Here is a 6,344-nt window from a genome sequence, read left to right as displayed (position 1 = left end):
GCTGGAGTGCAGTGGCCAGATCTCAGCTCACTGCAAGCTCCGCCTCCTGGGTTCACACCATTCTCCTGCCTCAGCCTCCCGAGTAGCTGGGACTACAGGTGCCCACCACTACGCCCAGCTAATTTTTATATTTTTAATAGAGATGGGGTTTCACTACATTGGCCAGGCTGGTCTCGAACTCCTGACCTCAGGTGATCTGCCTGTCTTAGTCACCCAGAGTGTTGGGATTACAGGCGTGAGCCACCACGCTCAGCCTGATATAAATCTTAAATGCTCTATTATTAAGAAGAAAATCACCAAGGTGACAATCTTATTAATGATGGATTCAAGAATGGAATGAAGGATGGACAGAGGAAAGCATGCATTAGGCATTTTGTACGTGTCTGTCACCTATATAGCTAAAGAAGGAGAAGGATGAAGGTATTAGTTAGGATACAATCTCAGGTGAAGGTAACAGAGCCCCAAAGTAACAGTGTGCTGAACAAGATGGAAGTTTATTTCTGTCTTGTGAAGATGGTCCAGGGCAGGTATAGTGGCTCTGATCCACAAGATCATGCGGAAACCTTGGCTCCTTCTGCCCTGTTTCTTTGCCATTCCAAGCAGAGGGCTAGAGGCAAGAAAAAGGGGAAGGAAAGACCCATCCCTTACTTTCAAGGGTATGATCAGAAATCACACCCCATTGTGCTCAGGATTCAGATTTATGACCACACCTAGCTACAAATGAGTCTGGTTTTTATTTTGGATACCCAGGTGTCCAGCTAAAAATTAGGGGTGCTATTATTTAAAAAGAAGAGAATACATTTTGAAATGTTATCTTAGCTGTTTGTGTTGCTATAACAACATACCTGAGACTGGGTAATTTATGAAGAACAGAAATTTATTTCTCACAGTTTTCATAGTTGGGAAGTTGAAGATCAAGGTACCAGCAGGTTTGGTTGTCTGGTGAAGGTTGCTCTTTGATTCCAAGATGGCGCCTTGTTGCTGTATGCTATGGAGGGGAGGAATGCTGTGTGTGGCTTCCTTTATAAGAGCCTTAATCCCGTTCATGAGGAAGAAGCCTACATGGCCTACCCACCTCTTAAAGGCCCAGCTCTTAATACTATCAATTGGCCATTGTATTAATGCATTCTCACACTGCTATAAAGAACTACCTGAGCCTAGGTAATTTATAAAGAAAAGAGATTTAATTGGTTCACAGTTCCACAGGCTGTACAGGCAGCAGGGCTGGGGAGGCCACAGGAAACTTACAACCATTGGGGAAGGGCAAAGGGGAAGCAAGCACGTCTTTAGATGGCAACAGGAGAGAGAGAGTGGCGGGGGGGGGACGTGCAACACACTTTTAAACAACCAAATCTCATGAGAACTCACTTACTATCATGAGAAGAGCAAGGGGAAAATTCTCCCCCATGATTCAATCACCTCCCACCAGGTCTGTCCCTAACATGGGGAATTACAATTTGACGTGAGATTTGGGTGGGGACACAGAGCGAAACCATACTGGCCATTAAGTTTCAACAGCTACATTTTGGGGGGGACACAGTCAAACCATAGCAGACACAATGAACCATCTTTGCTGCAAAAAAATTGTTGCTATTACAGAAAACAGAACAATTATTTTAAAGCAAATTTGGAAAACTTGAAGCCAGGGGGATCTCGGGCACGTGCAGAAACAAATCTCTCTCATCCTCTTGCCATATTAATAACTCCTGATTCCTTATGAGTTTTGGGACATTTAAGTGGACACCCAGAGCCAGCTATTGTTGGCTATTGCCCTGCATTAGCCCCTTGCTAAGCAAGCCAGGCCCTGGGGAATTCTCTTACCATAGGAGATACACACAGACAATGCTCTCTCTCTCTCTCTGACTACATGAGGTATTATAGAGTGGATTAATTCTCTAATTTTTTTTTTTTTTTTGAGACGGAGTCTGGCTCTGTTGCCCATGCTGGAGTGCAGTGGCACGATCTCGGCTCACTGCAAGCTCTGCCTCCCAGATTCACGCCATTCTCCTGCCTCAGCCTCCTGAGAAGCTGGGACTACAGGCAGCTGCCACCACACCCAGGTAATTTTTGTATTTTTTTCAGTAGAGACAGGGTTTCACCATGTTAGCCAGGATGGTCTTGATCTCCTGACCTCGTGATCTGCCTGCCTCGGCCTCCCAAAGTGTTTGGATTACAGGCATGAGCCACCACGCCTGGCTGCATCCTGGATTAATTCTTTACGACTGCCACTTATTTCCTGTAAAGAGGATGGTGGTCACACCCTTCCCCTGTAAACTTTATCTGCAACCTCTTCTTGTTCTAATCTGATGAACAAAAATTTGAAAAGAAGACAATAGAAGAACTAGGACACAACCATGGTGGTGTGGGAAGCACCACAGGGAGAGGAGTCAATGGGTTGGTTGGAGAGAGAAAGTTTCTACGAGGCCTCTGGGTGGCCCATGGAGACAGAGGTGGATGTTAGGAAGAAAGAGAACCAAGAGACAGGAAGAAAATGGATAATGAGTCTGGGCACGGTGGCTCACGCCTGTAATCCCAGCACTTTGGGAGGTTGAGGTGGATGGATCACCTGAGATCAGGAGTTCGAGGCCAGCCTGGCCAACATGGTGAAACTCCGTCTCTACTAAAATTACAAAAATTAGCTAGGTGTGATGGTGCACGCCTGTAGTCCCACTACTTGGGAGGCTGAGACAGGAGAATCACTTGAACCCGGGAGGCAGAGGTTGCAGTAAGCCGAGATTGCGCCATTGCACTCCAGCCTGGGAGACAGAGTAAGACTCCATCTTAAAACAACAACAACCACCACCAAAACAAAAAAACAAAGAAAATGGATAATGAGGAAAGAAAATAAGTTTCCTCCCTAATGAAAGTGAGGTAGGTCTGGGGAAGCTATGAATCTCACATATCAGAGAGGTTGAGGCAGGCATACATCTGAGGTATCAGAGGCTACTAACCTAACATAAAGGGGGCCCACAGAAAGATCGTAAGTGAGGCAGTGCTAGGGAATTACAGCAAGAACAGTGGGAACAAGTGTGTCATGGTGTGGAGGAAATCCCAGGAAAACCACCAAATATTCAGTCTCTTGACATGCTCCAGCATTCCTCCCACTGGGACCCCCGTCCACCGACCTCCCCTCAATTACCCACTTTGCTATGACCTCCTTGCCTACCTACTTCCCACCTTGATCAGTTTGGATTCCATGGTTCATCCCTGACATCACACCCTGATATGACATTCAATACACCTGCCTCTCTCTCCATCCACACTTCCCTGGCAAAACCCCAACTCTGATGAACTTAGCACCCTTCACCCTCCATTCCCTGCCTGCACCTGAGCAGCTGGCTATGGGTGCAGAGAAGCCCACAAAGGATGGTGAATGTCAGGAGCCCACAGCCTCGTCCAGTTGTCCAGCTTATTGCCATGGTCGAGTTGTTCTCCTCCTTTGGAATGACTACATTATAGCTTTTCCTCTGTCATCAAACTTTCTTTTCTTTTTTTTTTTTTTTTGAGATGGAGTCTCACTCTGTTGCCCAGGCTGGAGTGCAGTGGCCAGATCTCAGCTCACTGCAAGCTCCGCCTCCTGGGTTCACACCATTCTCCTGCCTCAGCCTCCCGAGTAGCTGGGACTACAGGCGCTCGCCATCACGCCCGGCTAGTTTTTTGTATTTTTTTAGTAGAGACGGGGTTTCAACGTGTTAGCCAGGACGGTCTTGATCTCCTGACCTCGTGATCCACCTGTCTCGGCCTCCCAAAGTGCTGGGATTACAGGCTTGAGCCACCGCGCCCGGCTCTGTCATGAAACTTTCAATATCACCTCTCTCCTTCTCAGTCTTCGCTGTTGGCCTGGCTCCTTTTGTCTCTTTTTATTTTCATTTTATTTATTTATTATTTATTATTTATCTTTATTGTTTTATTTTTTGAGACAGAGTCTTGGCAGGGCACCTTGGCTCACACCTGTAATCCCAGCACTTTGGGAGGCCAAGGTGAGTGGATCACTTGAGGTCAGGAGTTCAAGACGGAGTCTTGCTCTGTCGCTCAGGCTGGAGTGCAATGGCGTGATCTTGGCTCACTGCAATCTCCGCCTCCCGGGTTCAAGCAATTCTCTGTCTCAGCCTCCTGAGTAGCTGGGGTTATAGACATGCGCCACCACACCCAGCTGATTTTTGTATTTTTAGTAGAGATGAGGTTTTACCATGTTGGCTAGGCTGGTCTTGAACTCCTGACCTCAAGTGATCCACCCACCTCTGCCTCCCAAAGTTCTGGGATTACAGGCATGATTTTTTATTTTTATTTTTCGAGATGGAGTCTCGCTCTGTTGCCTAGGCTGGAGTGCAGTGGTGCGATCATAGCTCACTGTAACCTGGAACTCCTGGGTTCAAGACATCCTTCTGCCTCAGCTTCCCAAATAGCTGAGACTACAGGTGTGTGCCACTACACTTGGCTTGTGTTTCCTTTTTTCACTAAAGAAATGAAAACAATCAGCAGAGAATGATTCAGAATCTTCAAATGTACCTTCATTGGTAGCCACCTATGCTCTGCCTTCTGGAGAGTTGCGATGAATGTCCCATCCTTGCTCCTGTTGCTGGCACTGTGCACTCCCTGGTCCATGCCTTCTTGCCTGCTCAAGGACTTGCTCTTGCAATCATCCCCTTTCTCTGTGTCATTATCTGCCCTCCACTACTGGGTTATTCCCATCAGTGTACAAACATGTGGCAATACTTCCCAATTAAGAAAATACCTCCCCGAGCCCAGCATGGTGGCTCATGCTTGTAATCCCAGCCCTTTGGGATTGGGAGGCCAAGACAGGAAAATCACTTGAGGCCGAGTTTGAGATCAGCTTGGGCAACATAGCAAGACTCCATCTATACAAAAATAATGAAAAAAATTAGCTAGGTGTAGTGGTGCTCACCTGAGGCTGCAACGAGGTATGATTGTGCCACTACATTCCAGCCTAAAAAAAAAGAAAGGAAGGAAAAAAAAGAAGGAAGAAATAAAAGGAAAGTAAGATAAAGAAATAAATAATGGAAATGCCTCTCTGATTCCCATATCCTCCTCCAGCAATGGCTCCATTTCTGTGCTTCTCTCAACAGCAACACTCCAAGAAATCCTGAAATACTGTATTGGGTGGGACTTTCTCTGTGGTCCTGGAACTGATGAGGGCCAAAGACGGAGACAATGAAGTGTAGTAAGAGATGGTTTAACTGTCTCTGTTTCTCGCAGCTGTCACTTTCCTTTTCCTATCAATTCTTAGTTTATATTAAAAAGAAACAAATAGAGGGATCACACCAGCTGTCAGCCTAGTGGGGAGAGCTGTGCCCTTCATTTTCCTCCTGTAAAGCAAGTGAGGAGTCCCAGAGATCCACCTGTGACTGCGAGTGGAGGGGATGATGTCCTTTCTCCAGCTGGGCATCTGTCTCCCTCTGCCCATCTGAATGGGGGACATGGGAGCTGGGGGATGGTCAGGCAGAGGGGAGGCTGCAGCAGGCAGCTTGTCCTCCTTGTTGGGAGTGTTAGTTTTGTGATTCAAGGAAACCTAAGGAAAGGTTTTGAGCTCACCAACCAGGACTGTCAGGGATGAAGCAGGAGGGGAAGCTTAGCGGGTGGAAGAGGTCTGAGCCAAGGTCAGGTATCCCACTTCAGGAAATTGGCAGCAGGAGTTGAAAAGAAGAGACTCCTCCAGGTCCACACTCCAACTCCAAAAGCCAGTTGCCTTGTGGGAGTGGGTGGGAACGAGATTAAAATTATTGATGAGATTAGCACTTAAAATGCGATGGAGTTAGTAGTCAAAAGTCACTAGAAAGTTAGGAAATCTGCTCAATATTTCATTAAGTAACAGGAAAATGAAATTCAATTGGAAAGTGATTGAAAGCAACAATGGAAGAAAATTAAAGCTGTTTGTTGTCTACACTAAGTCCAGACTTTTCAATAGACCTGTTGCGTCTTTACTTGTCATCTCTATCTCGTCTCTTATTTTCTTTTGCTTTATTTTTTAGAAATTAAAATGTATTTTATCAATGCTGTACATGTATTGTTTCAAAAAGTCATGTAAATAGTTATAAATATGTAAAAAAATTAAAATCAGTTTTAAAACGCTTAGAATAAAAAGGATTATCCAATGCCTTCCCCCCAGAAGCATCTTCTTTCCATTTTTAAACTGTTTCTTTAGGTTTTCTTTATCTCTATTTTTTTTCCCCAGATAACATATGTACTGCTACTTCTTGATTTTTTGGTTTTATGCGTTATATATTGACTTCCTGTTGTGGGAGATAAGGAGTTGGTCTTTTTACCCTCTGTTTCTTACTATCCTCCCAATATTTCTTTCTCCTTCCTCTCTCCCTCCCTCCCTC

At 45.6% G+C, this 6,344-nt stretch overlaps 1 pseudogene across 1 annotated transcript in view; it reads left to right on the top strand.

Moving 5' to 3' along the window:
* Window positions 1-1,923: 1,923 nt before the first annotated feature.
* The window catches only part of LOC105511638, a 6,896-nt pseudogene continuing 2,475 nt past the window's right edge, over window positions 1,924-6,344 (top strand). Inside the window, exon 1 of the transcript XR_001001741.1 lies at window positions 1,924-2,060. The product of XR_001001741.1 is annotated as an interferon-induced transmembrane protein 2 pseudogene (transcript). The remainder of the gene's footprint in view (window positions 2,061-6,344) is intronic.

Source organism: Colobus angolensis, unplaced genomic scaffold (assembly GCF_000951035.1).
Source record: "Colobus angolensis palliatus isolate OR3802 unplaced genomic scaffold, Cang.pa_1.0 Scaffold201, whole genome shotgun sequence".
NCBI lineage: Eukaryota > Metazoa > Chordata > Mammalia > Primates > Cercopithecidae > Colobus > Colobus angolensis.
This window is presented reverse-complemented; position numbering and strand designations above follow the sequence as displayed.